Source organism: Leuresthes tenuis, unplaced genomic scaffold (assembly GCF_036924035.1).
Source record: "Leuresthes tenuis unplaced genomic scaffold, fLeuTen1.0.hap1 SCAF_5, whole genome shotgun sequence".
NCBI classification, from domain to species: Eukaryota; Metazoa; Chordata; class Actinopteri; order Atheriniformes; family Atherinopsidae; genus Leuresthes; species Leuresthes tenuis.
Genome location: NW_027325359.1, coordinates 23935146 through 23956377, shown reverse-complemented (window position 1 = coordinate 23956377; position 21232 = coordinate 23935146). Strand labels below are relative to the sequence as shown.

The 21232-nt window shown below is 45.8% G+C and overlaps 7 non-coding genes across 7 annotated transcripts; all 7 read right to left on the bottom strand.

Moving 5' to 3' along the window:
* Positions 1-14737: 14737 nt before the first annotated feature.
* LOC140308272 (U5 spliceosomal RNA) lies at positions 14738-14851 on the bottom strand. The gene has a single exon (XR_011916234.1). It is a non-coding gene; the product is annotated as a U5 spliceosomal RNA (small nuclear RNA).
* A 410-nt stretch (positions 14852-15261) lies between these two features.
* Positions 15262-15452, bottom strand: LOC140307957 (U2 spliceosomal RNA). Its single transcript, XR_011915975.1, has one exon. It is a non-coding gene; the product is annotated as a U2 spliceosomal RNA (small nuclear RNA).
* A 308-nt stretch (positions 15453-15760) lies between these two features.
* LOC140308124 (U5 spliceosomal RNA) lies at positions 15761-15874 on the bottom strand. Its single transcript, XR_011916098.1, has one exon. It is a non-coding gene; the product is annotated as a U5 spliceosomal RNA (small nuclear RNA).
* A 411-nt stretch (positions 15875-16285) lies between these two features.
* Positions 16286-16476, bottom strand: LOC140307895 (U2 spliceosomal RNA). The gene has a single exon (XR_011915918.1). It is a non-coding gene; the product is annotated as a U2 spliceosomal RNA (small nuclear RNA).
* Positions 16477-16782: 306 nt separating this feature from the next.
* On the bottom strand, positions 16783-16898 carry LOC140308365 (U5 spliceosomal RNA). The gene has a single exon (XR_011916319.1). It is a non-coding gene; the product is annotated as a U5 spliceosomal RNA (small nuclear RNA).
* A 412-nt stretch (positions 16899-17310) lies between these two features.
* On the bottom strand, positions 17311-17501 carry LOC140307894 (U2 spliceosomal RNA). The gene has a single exon (XR_011915917.1). It is a non-coding gene; the product is annotated as a U2 spliceosomal RNA (small nuclear RNA).
* A 308-nt stretch (positions 17502-17809) lies between these two features.
* Positions 17810-17923, bottom strand: LOC140308346 (U5 spliceosomal RNA). Its single transcript, XR_011916302.1, has one exon. It is a non-coding gene; the product is annotated as a U5 spliceosomal RNA (small nuclear RNA).
* Between the last annotated feature and the right edge of the window lie 3309 nt (positions 17924-21232).

Sequence of the window (21232 nt, the reverse complement as noted above, 5' to 3'; positions counted from 1 at the left end):
GTTTTTTGTTCAAATCTATCTAGACATTTATAAATACCAGCCAAACATCTCTGCTGCCGCTTTTGATAATTTATGGTTTGGTATTCTTACCTTTTCTTACCCGTTTGTGAGTAATTATGGCTGGATATTCACACCTTCTTGCAGCCGAACACCACCTCTCCCGCTTTTGATGATGTATGGGCTGGCATTCTTACCTTTTCTAACACATTTTTCAGCAACTAGGGTGGGACATTCACACCTACTCACAGACAAACACCTCCGCTCTCGCATTTGATGGTGTATAGTAGGGCATTCTCACCCTTTCTCATCAGCTTTTTGCAAATTATGATCTGACATTCACACCTACTGCTTTTTACAAACTATGGTCAGACATTCACACCGTCTTACAGTGCAACACCTCCGCTCCCGCTTTTGATGGTGTATAGTCGGGCATTCAAACCTTTCTTACCCGCTTTTTACAAACTTTGGTCGGACATTCAGACCTTCTTGTAGCCGAAAACCTCCGCTCCCTCTTTTGATCATACATTGTCGGGCATTCGCACCTTTTCTTACCCGCTTTTTACAAACCATGGTGAGACTTTCACACCTTCTTGTAGCCGAACACATCCGCTCCCGCTATTGATTGTGTACAGTCGGATATTTGAACCTTTTCTTACCTTCTTTTTACCAACTATGGTTGGGCATTCACACCTACTTACAGCGGAACACGTCCGGTCTGTCTTTTGATGGTGTATGTTCGGGCATTCGAAGCTTTTCTTACCCGCTTTTTACAAACTATGCTCGGACATTCAAACCTTCTTGTAGCCGAACACATCCACTCCTGCTTTTGATGATGTATGGTCTGGCAATACTACCTTTTCTTACCCGTTTGTGAGTAATTATGGCTGGACATTCACACCTACTTTCAGCAGAACACCACTTCTCTCGCTTTTGATGATGTATGGACCGGCATTCTTACCTTTTCTAACACATTTTTCAGCAATTATGGTCGGAGATTCACACCTACTCACAGACGAACAACTCCGCTCCCGCATTTGATGGTGTATAGTTGGGCATTCTCACCCTTTCTCATCAGCTTTTTGCAAATTATGATCTGACATCCCTCCCTCCTGAGCTGTCACCTTATCGTGGTGGGGGAGTTTGCGTGCCCCAATGAGTCCGGGAGCTATGTTGCTCGGGGCTTTAAGCCCCTGGTAGGGTCACCCAAGGCAAGCAGATCCTAGATGAGGGACCAGACAAAGAACAGCTCAAAAGACCCCTTATGATGAACAAAAAATTTGGACCTCGTGATCCCTTGCCCGGATATGGGACACCGGGGCCTCCCCCGGAGCCAGGCCCGGGGGTGGGGCCCGGCAGCGGGCGCCTGGTGGCCGGGTCTGTGCCCATGGGGCTCGGTCGGGCATAGCCCGAAATGATGACGTGGGTCCCCCTTCCGACGGGCTCACCACCCGTGGGAGGGGCCAAGGGGGTCGGGTGCGATGTGAGCTGGGTAGCGGCCGAAGGCAGAGGCCTTGGCGGTCTGATCCTCGGCTACTGAAGCTAGCTCTTGGGACGTGGAATGTCACCTCTCTGTTGGGGAAGGAGCCGGAGCTGGTGCGCGAGGCTGAGCGGTTCCGGCTAGATATAGTCGGACTCACCTCGACGCACGGCTTGGGCTCTGGAACCAGTCCTCTTGAGAGGGGTTGGACTCTCTTCCACTCTGGAGTTGCCCGTGGTGAGAGGCGCAGAGCAGGTGTGGGCATACTTATTGCCCCCCGGCTGTGTGCCAGTACATTGGGGTTTACCCCAGTGAACGAGAGGGTAGCCTCCCTCCGCCTTCGGGTGGGGGGACGAGTCCTGACTGTTGTTTGTGCCTATGCGCCAAACAGCAGTTCAGAGTACCCACCCTTTTTGGAGTCTCTGGGGGAGGCACTGGAGAATGCTCCTACCGGAGACTCCCTCGTTCTGCTGGGGGACTTCAATGCTCACGTGGGCAATGACAGTGAGACCTGGAGGGGTGTGATTGGGAGGAACGGCCCCCCCGATCTGAACCAGAGTGGTGTTATGTTGTTGGACTTCTGTGCTGGTCATGGACTGTCCATAACGAACACCATGTTCAGACATAAGGGTGTCCATATGTGCACTTGGCACCAGGACACCCTTGGCCGCAGTTCGATGATCGACTTTGTGGTTGTATCATCGGACTTGCGGCCGTATGTCCTGGACACTCGGGTGAAGAGAGGGGCGGAGCTGTCAACTGATCACCACCTGGTGGTGAGTTGGCTCCGCTGGTGGGGGAGGATGCCGATCAGACCTGGCAGGCCCAAACGTATTGTGAGGGTCTGCTGGGATCGTTTGTCAGAATCCCCCGTCAGAAGGAGCTTTAACTCCCACCTCCGGCAGAGCTTCAACCATATCCCGGGGGAGGTGGGGGACATTGAGTCCGAATGGGCCATGTTCCGTGACTCCATTGCCGAGGCAGCTGATCGGAGTTGTGGCCGTAAGGTGGTCGGTGCCTGTCGTGGCGGCAACCCTCGAACCTGCTGGTGGACACCAGTGGTGAGGGAAGCCGTCAAGCTGAAGAAGGAGTCCTATCGGGCCTTTTTGGCCAGTGGGACCCTGGAAGCAGCTGATAGGTACCGACAGGCCAGACGGGCTGCGGCTTCGGCGGTTGCTGAGAAAAAAACTCGGGCCTGGGAGGAGTTCGGTGAGACCATGGAGAACGATTTCCGGACGGCCTCGAAGAGATTCTGGTCCACCATCCGGCGTCTCAGGGGGGGGAAGCGGCTCACAGTCAACACTGTTTACAGTGGGGACGGGGCTTTGCTGACCTCAACTAGGGATGTTGTGAGTCGGTGGGGGGAGTACTTCGAGGAACTCCTCAATCCTACCAACACGTGCTCGGAAGAGGCAGAGTCGGAGAGCTCGGAGACGGGGCCTCCCATTTCTGGGGCTGAGGTTGCCGAGGTGGTCAAAAAGCTCCTCGGTGGCAAGGCCCCGGGGGTGGATGAGGTCCGTCCTGAGTTTCCTGCTTTTGATTATGTTTGGTTGGATATTCGAACCTTTTCTTAACTGCTTTTTACAAACTTTGGTTGGACGTTCACACCTTCTTGTAGCCGAACACATCTACAGCTGCTTTTTATGATGTATGGTTGGGCATTCGCACCATTTTTTTCCCCTTTTTTCAGGAATTATGGGTGGATATTCACATCTTCTTGCAGCGGAACACCTCCTCTCCCACTTATGATCATGTGCGGTTTGATTTTCGAAATTTTTACTTTCATGTTTTCTAGCAATTATTGATGGACATTCAGACCTTCTTGCAGCTGAACACCTCCGCTCCCGCTTTTGATCATACATTGTTGGGCATTCGCACCTTGTCTTACCAGATTTTTACAAACTTTAGTCGAACATTCACACCTTCTTGCAGCTGAACACCTCCGCTCCCGCTTTTGATGGTGTAAAGTCGGGCTTTCGAGCCTTTTCTTACCCGGTTTTTAGAAATTATGGCTGGACATTCAGACCTTGCAGCCAAACACCTCCGCTCCCTCTTTTGATCATACATGGCAAATGGATTTAATTTTAACAAGTCAGGGGTGAAACTGTTCACCTCCAACATATTTTATTTCCTACGTCATCCATCTGTGCTCGGGGCCAAGGCTGAGATAAACAAGGAGTTATCTCATAGAGAGGAACAAACAAATCCCAGCAGAAACCTTGAGGAGGAACTCCATCTGCCCCCACCCAAGAGGAACTTTGGAAAGGAGAGACATCAGAGGCAAGAAGAGAGGTCTTTATTTGCCCCAAACCCTCTCAACAGCACTAATGACCAGGACCAGGGACCAGGACCAGGACCTTCCCCAGCCCCCCAAACCCCTGACAGGTCATTGTGCTCCTCACCCTCCCTTTCTCCCTCCTCCTCCCCTCACCTGAAATTCACTGAGGAGATGATGGAACGGGTCAATGCTGGGCTTAGATCTACCCCCCAGCCCAATCCCTTTTTATCCCCCATAAACCCCCCACCAAAGCGGCCAAAGGTTCCCCGCCGAGCCCCGCCCCTACTAGAGCAGCCGAAGCGACGGAGCCCAGCCCCACCCCCTTCTGTCCCTTCACGCTGCCACCATGTACTGTCTCCGCAGTCTGATGTGTGATGTGTGAGGGGTCCAGGCTGTGTGAATTCTGACAGTCGTGACTTTTCCCAGGACAAGCTGGGACCCTGTTTATTAGAAGATCTTAAAATTTCTGTACTTTTAGGTGACAGAAGGAGAAATGTGACCCAGTCAAAACACAGAGAGTTGCACTCAAAAAGATCTTTAAATAAAGTAAACATACCTTGTGTGCCACAGACTGCACCCAAACACGAGGGGGCAAATAATACCTCTAAAACACTTAAGTTGGCTTTATTAAATGTTAGGTCTTTAGCTGGGAAAACATTCTTAATTGATGATTTTATCACTGAGCACACCCTGGATTTTATGTTTTTAACTGAAACTTGGTTGGAACAAAATAACAGTGCTGCTGTTCTTATTGAGTCAACCCCTCCTGGTTACAGTTTTATCAGCGAGGCCAGAGTGAGCAGGAGAGGAGGAGGGGTCGCAGTCTTATTCAATGAATCCTTTCAATGTAAGCAGTTATCTCCTGGAAGTTTTCAGTCCTTTGAATATATGGCTATACAGGTGAAGGCCTCACCCAGTGTCCTGTTTCTGAATATTTACAGGCCCCCTAAATACTGTTCAGATTTTTCTGAAGACCTCAGTGAACTGCTGTCTATGATCTGTGTTGATTTTGACTGTATAATTATTGTTGGTGATTTTAACATCCATATGGACAATCCTCAGGACAGAGGGACTAAAGACCTGAGTAACACTCTGGACAACTTTGGGCTGACTCAGCATATAACAGAGCCTACGCACAATAGGGGGCACACTCTAGACTTAGTGATCTCCAAGGGTCTAAGCATTTCAAAGATTACTGTGTCTGATGTGGGCCTGTCTGACCATTCCTGTGTTTTCTTTGAGAGTACGATTTCAATGCACACAAATGTCTCAACAGCAGTGATCTCAAAACTGAAAACAGTAGTAAGATCTTTAACCAGGTTTTCTCCTTAGCACCTGCCCTGTCCGGGGGTTCAGTCAGTGAGCTCGTCAGTAGCTTTAATACTAAAATGTTAAATGTTATGGATACTATTGCTCCCATTAAGGTGAAGGTTATCTCTGGAAGGAAGAAGTCTCCATGGCGAAATTCCACACTGGTGAAAAATGGGAAAAGAGTGTGTCGGAAAGCTGAGCGCAGATGGAGAAAAACAAATCTCCAGGTTCATTATGACATCTATAAAGAGAAACTTCACTCTTATAATTTACAACTGAGGAATGCAAGGAAATCCTACTTCCCTGACATCATCACCAAAAACAGTCATAATGCTCGGGCCTTATTTGCTACAGTTGACAGGCTAACAAACCCTCCTGTGTCAGTGGCAAATGAACTCCATTCCACCATGGCCTGCAATGACTTTGCCAAATTCTTCATAGACAAAGTCCAAAATATTAGACAAGCAGTTGGTACATCAGCAGCAGGTTCAGCATATGTACTGTGTCCACCGAAAACCGGTTTAAACACCATGACACTATTTCAACCCATTAACAGTAAAGACCTGGAGGACATCTTACGTCACCTGAAGTCCTCCTCTTGCTGTTTAGACATCCTACCAACAGGTTTTTTCAAAGGGGTCTCAAAGACTTTGGAGTCAGACCTGTTACTGATTGTGAACCTGTCCTTAACGTCAGGTGTGTTTCCAGAGCCACTAAAAACAGCTGTAATTAAACCTCTGCTGAAAAAGGACAATCTTGATAAGACGCAAATGAACAACTACAGGCCCATCTCAAATCTCCCATTTTTAAGTAAGATCATTGAAAAAGCGGTTTTTCAACAGCTTAATTACTTTTTAACACAAAATAACTGCTATGATACCTTCCAGTCAGGCTTTAGACAGCACCACAGCACTGAGACTGCTCTGACCAAAGTGTTTAATGACATATGTCTGAACACAGACAGTGGAAAAATGTCAGTCTTAGTTTTACTGGATCTCAGTGCTGCCTTTGATACAGTTGACCACAATATATTACTCAAACAACTGGAGAACTGGGCTGGTCTTTCCGGAACTGTACTAAACTGGTTCAAAACATACTTAGAGAACAGGAAGTACTTTGTGTCAATAGGTAACTTTACATCTGAGCAGACAAGAATCACAAGTTCCCCAAGGTTCCATCCTGGGACCTCTTCTGTTTAACATCTACATGCTCCCACTGGCACAGATTATAAAAAACAACCAAATAAACTACCATAGCTATGCAGATGACACACAGATGTATATAACAATGTCACCAGGAGACAGAGGGCCTGTACAGGCCCTTGGAAAATGCATTGAGGAGATTAATGACTGGATGTGCCACAACTTCCTCCAGCTAAACAAAAACAAAACTGAGGTAATTGTCTTTGGAGCCAAAGATAAACGATTGAAAGTCACCACAGAGCTTCAATCTATAAATCTAAAAACGACCAACCAGGCCAGAAATCTGGGTGTAGTGATGGACTCAGACCTAAATTTGGACAAACACATTAAGGCATTAACAAAGTCAGCCTACTATCACCTTAAGAATATATCAAGGCTAAAAGATCTGATGTCTCAGCAGGACCTGGAAAAACTAGTCCATGCATTCATCTTTAGTAGGCTTGATTATTGTAATAGCATCTTTACAGGTCTGCCTAAAAAGTCAGTTAGACAACTGCAGCTCATCCAGAACTCAGCTGCTCGAGTCCTCACTAAGACCAAAAAAGTGGAGCACATCACAGTCCAGCTCTCAAGTCTTTACACTGGCTGCCTGTCCATCAGAGGATAGACTTTAAAGTTCTGATGCTGGTCTATAAAGCTCTGAATGGTCAAGGACCAAAATACATCAGTGACCTCCTGACCCACTATGAACCTTCCAGACCCCTCAGGTCATCTGGATCCGGTATTTTATCAGTTCCCAGAGTCAAAACCAGACATGGAGAAGCTGCATTCAGCTTCTATGCTCCACATGTCTGGAACAAAGTCCCAGAAAGCCTCAGATCAGCTGAAACACTCAGTGTATTTAAGTCCAGGTTGAAGACACATCTATTTTCAGCTGCATTTGAATAAGCTTGAGTTTCAAAACGGAATCATGTTTTAACTATTGATTTTATCTTTCATATATATAATTTTTTCTGATTTTATCTATTGTTCTTATTTCCTTCTTTTGTTTAAATTTTAAATCATGCTTTTTATTTCTTCTGTTTTAATGTCTCTGTGAAGCACTTTGAATCACCTTGTTGTTGAATTGTGCTATACAAATATACTTGCCTTGTCTTGCCTTGCCTTACATTGTCGGGCATTCGCACCTTGTCTTACCCGCTTTTTACAAACTATAGTCAGACATCCACACCTTCTTGCAGCTGAACCACCTCCGCTTACTGTTTTGATCATGTATGGTCTGGCAATACTACCTTTTCTTACCCGTTTGTGAGTAATTATGGCTGGACATTCACACCTACTTTCAGCAGAACACCACCTCTCTCGCTTTTGATGATGTATGGACCGGCATTCTTACCTTTTCTAACACATTTTTCAGCAATTATGTTCGGAGATTCACACCTACTCACAGACGAACAACTCCGCTCCCGCATTTGATGGTGTATAGTCGGGCATTCTCACCCTTTCTCATCAGCTTTTTGCAAATTATGATCTGACATCCACACCTACTTGCAGTCGAACAGTTCTGCTCCCGCTTTTGATTATGTTTGGTTGGATATTCGAACCTTTTCTTAACTGCTTTTTACAAACTTTGGTTGGACGTTCACACCTTCTTGTAGCCGAACACATCCACAGCTGCTTTTGATGATGTATGGTTGGGAATTCGCACCTTTTTTTTACCCATTTTTCAGGAATTATGGGTGGATATTCATACCTTCTTGCAGCTGAACACCTCCTCTCCCACTTATGATCATGTGCGGTTTGATTTTAGAAATTTTTACTTTCATGTTTTCTAGCAATTATTGATGGACATTCAGACCTTCTTTGCAGCTGAACACCTCCGCTCCCGCTTTTGATCATACATTGTCGGGCATTCATACCTTGTCTTACCAGATTTTTACAAACTTTAGTCGAACATTCACACCTTCTTGCAGCTGAACACCTCCGCTCCCGCTTTTGATGGTGTAAAGTCGGGCTTTCGAGCCTTTTCTTACCCGGTTTTTAGAAATTATGGTTGGATATTCAGACCTTGCAGCCGAACACCTCCGCTCCCTCTTTTGATCATACATTGTCGGGCATTCGCACCTTGTCTTACCCGCTTTTTACAAACTATAGTCAGACATTCACACGTTGCAGCTGAACCACCTCCGCTCCCTGTTTTGATCATGTATGGAGTGGCAATACTACCTTTTCTTACCCATTTGTGAGTAATTATGGCTGGACATTCACACCTACTTGCAGTCGAACAGCTCTGCTCCTGCTTTTGATTTTGTTTGGTTGGATATTCGAACCTTTTCTTAACTGCTTTTTACAAACTTTGGTCGGACGTTCACACCTTCTTGCAACCAAACACCTCCGCTTCCGCTTTTGATGGTATATATTCGGGAATTCGAACATTATCTTACCCGTTTTTTACAAACCATGGTCGGACTTTCACACCTTCTTGTAGCCGAACAACTCCACTCCCGCTATTGATTGTGTACAGTCGTGTAGTTTAACCTTTTCTTACCCGCTTTTTACCAACTATGGTCGGACATTCACACCGTCTACAGCGGAACACCTCCGCTTCCGCTTTTGATGGTGTATAGTCGGGCATTCGAACCTTTTCTTACCCGCTTTTTACAAACTATGGTCGGACATTCAAACCTTCTTGTAGCCGAAAAGCTCCGCTCCCTCTTTTGATCATACATTGTCGGGCATTTGCACCTTTTCTTACCCGCTTTTTACAAACCATGGTCGGACTGTCACACCTTCTTGTAGCCGAACACATCTGCTCCCGCTATTGATTGTGTACAGTCGGGTTTTTTAACCTTTTCTTACCCGCTTTTTACCAACTCTGGTCGGACATTCACACCTTCTTACAGCGGAACACCTCCGCTCCCTCTTTTGATGGTGTATGTTCGGGCATTCGAACCTTTTCTTACCCGCTTTTTACAAACTATGCTCGGACATTCAAACCTTCTTATAGCCGAACACATCCACTCCTGCTTTTGATGATGTGTGGTTGGGCATTCGAACCCACTTCTTGCCCGCTTTTCATTAATTATGGGTGGACATTCACACCTTGTCGCAGCCAAACACCTCCGCTCCCTGTTTTGATGGTGTATGGTTGGACATTCGCACCTTTTCTCACCCGCTTTTTGCAAACTATGGTCAGCAATTCACAGCTTCCTCTCCACCATACTTGTATGGTGGGATATTCACACCCACTTGCATCCGAAGACCTCCGCCCCCACTTTTGTTGATATTTAGTCGGTCATTCGCACCTTACCCGCTTTTGGCAAACTATGGCCTTCTTGCAGCCAAACACCTCTGATCTCGCTTTTGATGATGTAAGGTTGGGCATTCAGACCTTGCTTCACCTGCTTTTCACCAAATATAGTCGGACATTCACACCTTCTTGCAGCCGAAAACTTCCGCTCCACCTTTTAGTGTTCTATCACACCTTTTTTTCACCGCATTTTATAGATTATGGTTGGAAATTCTCAACCACTCTCATCCGAAGACCTCTCCTCCAGCTTTTGTTAATATATTTGAACTTTAGTCGGACATTCACACCTTCTTGCAGCTGAACCACCTCCGCTCCCTGTTTTGATCATGTATGGTCTGGCAATACTACTTTTTCTTACCCGTTTGTGAGTAATTATGGCTGGACATTCACACCTACTTTCAGCAGAACACCACCTCTCTCGCTTTTGATGATGTATGGACCGGCATTCTTACCTTTTCTAACACATTTTTCAGCAATTATGGTCGCAGATTCACACCTACTCACAGACAAACAACTCCGCTCCCGCATTTGATGGTGTATAGTCGGGCATTCTCACCCTTTCTCATCAGCTTTTTGCAAATTATGATCTGACATCCACACCTACTTGCAGTCGAAGAGTTCTGCTCCCGCTTTTGATTATGTTTGGTTGGATATTCGAACCTTTTCTTAACTGCTTTTTACAAACTTTGGTTGGACGTTCACACCTTCTTGTAGCCGAACACATCCACAGCTGCTTTTGATGATGTATGGTTGGGCATTCGCACCTTTTTTTTACCCATTTTTCAGGAATTATGGGTGGATATTCACACCTTCTTGCAGCTGAACACCTCCTCTCCCACTTATGATCATGTGTGGTTTGATTTTAGAAATTTTTACTTTCATGTTTTCTAGCAATTATTGATGGACATTCAGACCTGCTTGCAGCTGAACACCTCCGCTCCCGCTTTTGATCATACATTGTCGGACATTCATACCTTGTCTTACCAGATTTTTACAAACTTTAGTCGAACATTCACACCTTCTTGCAGCTGAACACCTCCGCTCCCGCTTTTGATGGTGTAAAGTCGGGCTTTCGAGCCTTTTCTTACCCGGTTTTTAGAAATTATGGTTGGATATTCAGACCTTGCAGCCGAACACCTCCGCTCCCTCTTTTGATCATACATTGTCGGGCATTCGCACCTTGTCTTACCCGCTTTTTACAAACTATAGTCAGACATTCACACGTTGCAGCAGAACCACCTCCGCTCCCTGTTTTGATTATGTATGGAGTGGCAATACTACCTTTTCTTACCCGTTTGTGAGTAATTATGGCTGGACATTCACACCTACTTGCAGTCGAACAGCTCTGCTCCTGCTTTTGATTTTGTTTGGTTGGATATTCGAACCTTTTCTTAACTGCTTTTTACAAACTTTGGTCGGACGTTCACACCTTCTTGCAACCGAACACCTCCGCTTCCGCTTTTGATGGTATATATTCGGGAATTCGAACCTTTTCTTACCCGTTTTTTACAAACCATGGTCGGACTTTCACACCTTCTTGTAGCCAAACAACTCCACTCCCGCTATTGATTGTGTACAGTAGGGTAGTTTAACCTTTTCTTACCCGCTTTTTAACAACTATGGTCGGACATTCACACCGTCTACAGCGGAACACCTCCGCTTCCGCTTTTGATGGTGTATAGTCGGGCATTCGAACCTTTTCTTACCCGCTTTTTACAAACTATGGTCGGACATTCAAACCTTCTTGTAGCCGAAAAGCTCCGCTCCCTCTTTTGATCATACATTGTCGGGCATTTGCACCTTTTCTTACCCGCTTTTTACAAACCATGGTCGGACTGTCACACCTTCTTGTAGCCAAACACATCTGCTCCCGCTATTGATTGTGTACAGTCGGGTTTTTTAACCTTTTCTTACCCGCTTTTTACCAACTCTGGTCGGACATTCACACCTTCTTACAGCGGAACACCTCCGCTCCCTCTTTTGATGGTGTATGTTCAGGCATTCGAACCTTTTTTTACCCGCTTTTTACAAATTATGCTCGGACATTCAAACCTTCTTATAGCCGAACACATCCACTCCTGCTTTTGATGATGAGTGGTTGGGCATTCGAACCTACTTCTTGCCCGCTTTTCATTAATTATGGGTGGACATTCACACCTTGTCGCAGCCAAACACCTCCGCTCCCTGTTTTGATGGTGTATGGTTGGACATTCGCACCTTTTCTCACCCGCTTTTTGCAAACTATGGTCAGCAATTCACAGCTTCCTCTCCACCATACTTGTATGGTGGGATATTCACACCCACTTGCATCCGAAGACCTCCGCCCCCACTTTTGTTGATATTTAGTCGGTCATTCGCACCTTACCCGCTTTTGGCAAACTATGGCCTTCTTGCAGCCAAACACCTCTGATCTCGCTTTTGATGATGTAAGGTTGGGCATTCAGACCTTGCTTCACCTGCTTTTCACCAAATATAGTCGGACATTCACACCTTCTTGCAGCCGAACACTTCCGCTCCACCTTTTAGTGTTCTATCACACCTTTTTTTCACCGCATTTTATAGATTATGGTTGGAAATTCTCAACCACTCTATCCGAAGACCTCTCCTCCCGCTTTTGTTAATATATTTGAACTTTAGTCAGACATTCACACCTTCTTGCAGCTGAACCACCTCCGCTCCCTGTTTTGATCATGTATGGTCTGGCAATACTACTTTTTCTTACCCGTTTGTGAGTAATTATGGCTGGACATTCACACCTACTTTCAGCAGAACACCACCTCTCTCGCTTTTGATGATGTATGGACCGGCATTCTTACCTTTTCTAACACATTTTTCAGCAATTATGGTCGGAGATTCACACCTACTCACAGACAAACAACTCCGCTCCCGCATTTGATGGTGTATAGTCGGGCATTCTCACCCTTTCTCATCAGCTTTTTGCAAATTATGATCTGACATTAACACCTGCTTTTGATGATGTATGGTTGGGTATTTGCACCTTTTTTTTACCCATTTTTCAGGAATTATGGGTGGACATTCACACCTTCTTGCAGCTGAACACCTCCTCTCCCACTTATGATCATGTGCGGTTTGATTTTCGAAATTTTTACTTTAATTTTTTCTAGCAATTATTGATGGACATTCAGACCTTCTTGCAGCTGAACACCTCCGCTCCCGCTTTTGATCATACATTGTCGGGCATTCGCACCTTGTCTTACCAGATTTTTACAAACTTTAGTCGAACATTCACACCTTCTTGCAGCTGAACACCTCCGCTCCCGCTTTTGATGGTGTAAAGTCGGGCTTTCGAGCCTTTTCTTACCCGTTTTTTAGAAATTATGGTTGGACATTCAGACTTTGCAGCCGAGCACCTCCGCTCCCTCTTTTGATTATACATTGTCGGGCATTCGCACCTTGTCTTACCCGCTTTTTACAAACTATAGTCAGACATTCACACGTTGCAGCTGAACCACCTCCGCTCCCTGTTTTGATCATGTATGGTCTGGCAATACTACCTTTTCTTACCCGTTTGTGAGTAATTATGGCTGGACATTCACACCTACTTTCAGCAGAACACCACCTCTCTCGCTTTTGATGATGTATGGACCGGCATTCTTACCTTTTCTAACACATTTTTCAGCAATTATGGTCGCAGATTCACACCTACTCACAGACAAACAACTCCGCTCCCGCATTTGATGGTGTATAGTCGGGCATTCTCACCCTTTCTCATCAGCTTTTTGCAAATTATGATCTGACATCCACACCTACTTGCAGTCGAAGAGTTCTGCTCCCGCTTTTGATTATGTTTGGTTGGATATTCGAACCTTTTCTTAACTGCTTTTTACAAACTTTGGTTGGACGTTCACACCTTCTTGTAGCCGAACACATCCACAGCTGCTTTTGATGATGTATGGTTGGGCATTCGCATCTTTTTTTTATCCATTTTTCAGGAATTATGGGTGGACATTCACACCTTCTTGCAGCTGAACACCTCCTCTCCCACTTATGATCATGTGCGGAATGATTTTCGAAATTTTTACTTTAATTTTTTCTAGCAATTATTGATGGACATTCAGACCTTCTTGCAGCTGAACACCTCCGCTCCCGCTTTTGATCATACATTGTCGGGCATTCGCACCTTGTCTTACCAGCTTTTTACAAACTTTAGTCGAACATTCACACCTTCTTGCAGCTGAACACCTCCGCTCCCGCTTTTGATGGTGTATAGTCGGGCTTTCGAGCCTTTTCTTACCCGGTTTTTAGAAATTATGGTTGGACATTCAGACCTTGCAGCCGAACACCTCCGCTCCCTCTTTTGATCATACATTGTTGGGCATTCGCACCTAGTCTTACGCGCTTTTTACAAACTTTAGTCAGAAATTCACACCTTGCAGCTGAACCACCTCCGCTCCCTGTTTTGATCATGTATTGTCTGGCAATACTACCATTTCTTACCCGTTTGTGAGTAATCTTCTAAAAGGTCCTCCTCGGCTGTTGACCTTCGGGGAGGTGAGTACCTTCACTAGACTCACCTGTCTGCTCTTCCTCCTCATTTAGCGTAGCTCCACCCTCTGCCTGTGAATTCTCACAGACTTCAGCACTGAGTGGTGAGGCCTCTACAGGCCCCTCTCCTTTTTGCTCCTCACTTCCAATCCAAGCTTTTAGCGGGAAGTTTGAATTTATTGGGTCAACCTCTTCACTTTGTTCACCAACTGCCACCTCTGGTCCTTCTCTTTGTTGGCTTGACTGTGGCTTTACCGTCTTTAATTTGTTGGCAAAAGATTTAGGGCAATCTCAGAAGAGGTGATTTAATTCTCCACAGAGATTACATTTCCTGCCATTTGGACACTCTCCAAAAGTGTCCCCAATTTCTCTGCACTTCCCACATATCACCTTGGTACAAGCCTCAACCAGGTGCCCATGCTCACCACACTTGCGGCAGAGCTTGGGCTGCCCCTGGTACTGGATGTAACCTCGGTTTTTGAGGTGGCCAGAGTGTCACTTTGCATCTCCGCCCACCCGCTGCACTGAGCACTCTTCAGCCCTTTTAAATGGTATAACATTGCACTCCCGCACGCTCCAGCGAGCACCATTCAAGCAACAACTTTGCACTCCAGCTTCAAACATCGGCACAGTCGCAACAAGTAAGGCAACTCTACTCAGAGAAGTCACTCTGCACAGTAACAAGATTTCTTTTGCACAGACAGAAAGGGCTTCACCCGCAAAGGTAAAGCCTGCCAAAAATAGCAACAACTCATTAGTGCTGCTCTCCACGGAAGTCTTTAGTAAAAGGCGAAAGACTTGTACATTATGAAGAGAAACCAGAGTACGATTATCTGTCACTGCGGGAGCAGGGCATCAGGCTAGTTGGCATAGCCACCTTCCCCATGGTGAGCTTTGCTTGGTTGAGACGCTTGCTCCCCCTCCTTGCTCCTCGGCTGACCAAGTAGGAAAAATCGGGCCCTATTCGATGGCTGCCTTGTCTTTTACTCTGTGCAAAAGACAAGGCAGCCACAAACACCACGGGAACACCGTATTGAGGCTTTGTTCTGACCGCTCATTCAGTGTCGCGTTTCTTTCAAGCAATTCTCCCGGTTAGCCCGCACTCGGCTCGCCCCAGAGCTGTTTTAAAGTCTACTTCGCATTCACTCTCTTTTCTCAGCAGACTAAAAGAAAGTTTCATCTTGGGCTCCCTGAAACTTCCATCCTGCACCACTGTTTGCTTTTTCACAAGAGCAGAGAAGAGCGCACCGTTCCCAGCGGCACTGCAGTACTGGGTCGATGCTTGGAGTGAACGGAGCAAGCTCCTTTTTCAACTCCTATTGCTAAAAATCCATTTAATATGTAGTCCTCGTACAAAGGCCATATCAGATATTAAACTGATAAGAACAGGTACTACACTTGATCTTAGCCAAAAGGCCGAGAAGCGATAACTGTCCACTGGTTCACGTCCGAGGGCCCTTCCTGGCACAATGCGCACTTGTAGCGGTGTTCTTTTTATGGCCAGAGGTGGCCAGAGTGTCACTTTGCACCTCCGCCCACCCGCTGCACTGAGCACTCTTCAGCCCTTTTAAATGGTATAACTTTGCACTCCCGCACGCTCCAGCAAGCACCATTCAAGCAACAACGTTGCACTCCAGCTTCAAACATCGGCACAGTCGCAACAAGTAAGGCGACTCTACTCAGAGAAGTCACTCTGCACAGTAACAAGATTTCTTTTGCACAGACGGAAAGGGCTTCACCCGCAAAGGTAAAGCCTGCCAAAAATAGAAACAACTCATTAGTGCTGCTTTCCACGGAAGTCTTTAGTAAAAGGCGAAAGACTTGTACGTTATGAAGAGAAACCAGAGTACGATTATCCGTCACTGCGGGAGCAGGGCATCAGGCTAGTTGGCATAGCCACCTTCCCCATGGTGAGCTTTGCTTGGTTGAGACGCTTGCTCCCCCTCCTTGCTCCTCGGCTGACCAAGTAGGAAAAATCGGGCCCTATTCGATGGCTGCCTTGTCTTTTACTCTGTGCAAAAGACAAGGCAGCCACAAACACCACGGGAACACCGTATTGAGGCTTTGTTCTGACCGCTCATTCAGTGTCGCGTTTCTTTCAAGTAATTCTCCCGGTTAGCCCGCACTCGGCTCGCCCCCAGAGCTGTGTTAAAGTCTACTTCGCATTCACTCTCTTTTCTCAGCAGACTAAAAGAAAGTTTCATCTTGGGCTCCCTGAAACTTCCATCCTGCACCACTGTTTGCTTTTTCACAAGAGCAGAGAAGAGCGCACCGTTCCCAGCGGCACTGCAGTACCGGGTCGATGCTTGGAGTGAACGGAGCAAGCTCCTTTTTCAACTCCTATTGCTAAAAATCCATTTAATATGTAGTCCTCGTACAAAGGCCATATCAGATATTAAACTGATAAGAACAGGTACTACACTTGATCTTAGCCAAAAGGCCGAGAAGCGATAACTGTCCACTGGTTCACGTCCGAGGGCCCTTCCTGGCACAATGCGCACTTGTAGCGGTGTTCTTTTTATGGCCATAGGTGGCCAGAGTGTCACTTTGCACCTCCGCCCACCCGCTGCACTGAGCACTCTTCAGCCCTTTTAAATGGTATAACTTTGCACTCCCGCACGCTCCAGCAAGCACCATCCAAGCAACAACGTTGCACTCCAGCTTCAAACATCGGCACAGTTGCAACAAGTAAGGCGACTCTACTCAGAGAAGTCACTCTGCACAGTAACAAGATTTCTTTTGCACAGACGGAAAGGGCTTCACCCGCAAAGGTAATGCCTGCCAAAAATAGAAACAACTCATTAGTGCTGCTTTCCACGGAAGTCTTTAGTAAAAGGCGAAAGACTTGTACGTTATGAAGAGAAACCAGAGTACGATTATCCGTAACTGCGGGAGCAGGGCATCAGGCTAGTTGGCATAGCCACCTTCCCCATGGTGAGCTTTGCTTGGTTGAGACGCTTGCTCCCCCCCTTGCTCCTCGGCTGACCAAGTAGGAACAATCGGGCCCTATTCGATGGCTGCCTTGTCTTTTACTCTGTGCAAAAGACAAGGCAGCAACAAAAACACCACGGGAAAACCGTATTGAGGCTTTGTTCTGACCGCTCATTCAGTGTCGCGTTTCTTTCAAGCAATTCTCCCGGTTAGCCCGCACTCGGCTCACCCCCAGAGCTGTGTTAAAGTCTACTTCGCATTCACTCTCTTTTCTCAGCAGACTAAAAGAAAGTTTCATCTTGGGCTCCCTGAAACTTCCATCCTGCACCACTGTTTGCTTTTTCACAAGAGCAGAGAAGAGCGCACCGTTCCCAGCGGCACTGCAGTACCGGGTCGATGCTTGGAGTGAACGGAGCAAGCTCCTTTTTCAACTCCTATTGCTAAAAATCCATTTAATATGTAGTCCTCGTACAAAGGCCATATCAGATATTAAACTGATAAGAACAGGTACTACACTTGATCTTAGCCAAAAGGCCGAGAAGCGATAACTGTCCACTGGTTCACGTCCGAGGGCCCTTCCTGGCACAATGCGCACTTGTAGCGGTGTTCTTTTTATGGCCATAGGTGGCCAGAGTGTCACTTTGCACCTCCGCCCACCCGCTGCACTGAGCACTCTTCAGCCCTTTTAAATGGTATAACTTTGCACTCCCGCACGCTCCAGCAAGCACCATTCAAGCAACAACGTTGCACTCCAGCTTCAAACATCGGCACAGTCGCAACAAGTAAGGCGACTCTACTCAGAGAAGTCACTCTGCACAGTAACAAGATTTCTTTTGCACAGACGGAAAGGGCTTCATCCGCAAAGGTAAAGCCTGCCAAAAATAGAAACAACTCATTAGTGCTGCTTTCCACGGAAGTCTTTAGTAAAAGGCGAAAGACTTGTACGTTATGAAGAGAAACCAGAGTACGATTATCGGTCACTGCGGGAGCAGGGCATCAGGCTAGTTGGCATAGCCACCTTCCCCATGGTGAGCTTTGCTTGGTTGAGACGCTTGCTCCCCCCCTTGCTCCTCGGCTGACCAAGTAGGAACAATCGGGCCCTATTCGATGGCTGCCTTGTCTTTTACTCTGTGCAAAAGACAAGGCAGCAACAAAAACACCACGGGAAAACCGTATTGAGGCTTTGTTCTGACCGCTCATTCGGTGTCGCATTTCTTTCAAGCAATTCTCCCGGTTAGCCCACACTCGGCTCGCTCCTAGAGCCGTGTTAAAGTCTACTTCGCATTCATTCTTGTTTCTCAGCAGACTCTTGGGATTTTATCTATAAAATGAATTCCTTCACTCAAACTATGTTAAAACTGCTTTGTCCTTCATATTTACCATGTCTAGAAAGATTTAAACAAAAAAAACAACGTTGTACTTTGCAGTAAAAGACAGAGCAAATCTAAAGTTTCATGAATCCGAGAATAAGCTTACTTTCATGAGTTCTTCACGATTTGGGATTTTGCTATAAAATGAATTCCTTCACTCAAACTAAATTAAAACTGCTAAACCGCTAATCTGTTACATGTAAGGCAGATGTCAAATTCACCGAAATAGGATCTAAGGGTATTCGGCCAATCGAGCTGTAGCAGCTTCGGTAAAAGAGTATAAGTTGAAGAGTTTGTGAATAAAGGTGTGCGCACACATAGTGAGCTGTAGGAAAATAGGCAGGGAGCAATGCCGGCTGGGGTATATGTTCTTGTATGTTGTCTGACTGTTTGATTTGAATGTGTTGTGTAAGTGTCCTGTTGAATGTTACATGTTTGGGCTTTGACACGCTTCACTGTGGTTGTTAACTGTGTGGTGTGTCCTGAAATGTTATATGTTTGGGCTGTGTGACATGCTTAATGCTTGTCAGTAGCTACCCACTTATTCATATATAGCAACTGACAACATAAGAAGTCCGGACATACTTTGATAGTAGTTGTAGAAGTATCCTTATTGATAATAGATAAACTAATTCATAGTGATAGAACAGTAGATGAACAGGTGCCTGCACATGTCTCACGAAAATAAAATGGGTGTATGATTGCTGACGGCAGAGCAATACTGCCAAACTTATGAGTTCTTGTGGCAAACTTGATTCAGTGTCTTGACGTGTATACGCTGTTTCGCTGACTTGATTGTCACAAGAAACAAAGTGTGTTTGATAAGATCCGACCATTTTATTACGGGAGGATCAGTATCAGTATTCGGCTGCAAGTAGGTGTGAATGTCCAACCTTAATTTGTAAAAAGCGGGTAAGAAAAGGTTCTCATGCCCGACTATACATTAACAAAAGCGGGAGGAGAGGTCTTCGGATGAGAGTGGGTAAGAATTTCCAACCATAATCTATAAAATGCGGTGAAGAAAAAGGTGTGAATGCTACATAGAACACTCAAAAGTGGAGCGGAAGTGTTCGGCTGCAAGAAGGTGTGAATGTCCGACTATATTTGGTGAAAAGTAGGTGAAGCAAGGTCTGAATGCCCAACCTTACATCATCAAAAGCGAGATCAGGTGTTTGGCTGCAAGAAGGCCATAGTTTGCCAAAAGGTGCGAATGACCGACTAAATATCAACAAAAGTGGGGGTGGAGGTCTTCGGATGCAAGTGGGTGTGAATATCCCACCATACAAGTATGGTGGAGAGGAAGCTGTGAATGGCCGACCATAGTAAAAAGCGGGTGAGAAAAGGTGCGAATGTCCACCATTATACACCATCAAAACAGGGAGCGGAGGTGTTTGGCTGCGACAAGGTGTGAATGTCCACCCATAATTAATGAAAAGCGGGCAACAAGTAGGTTTGAATGCCCAACCATACATCATCAAAATAAGGAGCGGAGGTGTTCCGTTGTAAGAAGTTATGAATGTCCGACCATAGTTGGTAAAAAGCGGGTAAGAAAAGGTTAAAATACCCGACTGTACACAATCAATAGCGGGAGCGGAGTTGTTCGGCTACTAAAAGGTGTGAAAGTCCGACCAAGTTTTGTAAAAAGCGGGTAAGAAAAGGTGCGAATGCCCGACAATTTATGATCAAAAGAGGGAGCGGAGTTGTTCAGCTGCAAGAAGGTCTGAATGTCCATCAATAATTGCTAGAAAAAATTAAAGTAAAAATTTTGAAAATCAAACCGCACATGAGAGGAGGTGTTCGGCTGCAACAAGGTGTGAATGTCCACCCATAATTACTGAAAAATGGGTAAAAAAAAGGTGCGAATACCCAACCATACATCATCAAAAGCAGCTGTGGATGTGTTCGGCTACAAGAAGGTTTGAACGTCCAACCAAAGTTTGTAAAAAGCAGTTAAGAAAAGTTTCGAATATCCAACCAAACATAATCAAAAGCGGGAGCAGAACTGTTCGACTGCAAGTAAGTGTGAATGTCAGATCATAATTTGCAAAAAGCTGATGAGAAAGGGTGAGAATGCCCGACTATACACCATCAAATGCGGGAGCGGAGTTGTTCGTCTGTTAGTAGGTGTGAATCTCCGACCATAATTGCTGAAAAATGTGTTAGAAAAGGTAAGAATGCCGGTCCATACATCATCAAAAGCGAGAGAGGTGGTGTTCTGCTTAAAGTAGGTGTGAATGTCCAGCCATAATTACTCACAAACGGGTAAGAAAAGGTAGTATTGCCAGACCATACATGATCAAAACAGGGAGCGGAGGTGGTTCAGCTGCAAGAAGGTGTGAATGTCCGACTAAAGTTCAAATATATTCACAAAAGCGGGAGGAGAGGTCTTCGGATGAGAGTGGTTGAGAATTTCCAACCATAATCCATAAAATGCGGTGAAAAAAAGGTGTGATAGAACACTAAAAGGTGGAGCAGACGTGTTCCGCTGTAAGAAGGTGTGAATGTCCGACCATAGTTTGTAAAAAGCGGGTAAGAAAAGGTTAAAATACCCGACTGTACACCACCAATAGCGGGAGCAGGGTTGTTCGGGTACAAGAAGGTGTGAAAGTCCACCCATGGTTTGTAAAAAGCGGGTAAGAAAAGGTTCGAATGCCTGAATATATACTATCAAAAGCGGAAGCGGAGGTGTTCGGCTGCAAGAAGGTGTGAACGTCCGACCAAAGTAAGTAAAAAGCAGTTAAGAAAAGGTTCGAATATCCAACCAAACATAATCAAAAGCGGGAGCAGAGCTGTTCGACTGCAAGTAGGTGTGAATGTCAGATCATAATTTGCAAAAAGCTGATGAGGAAGGGTGAGAATGCCCGACTATACACCATCAAATGCGGTAGCGGAGTTGTTCGGCTGTGA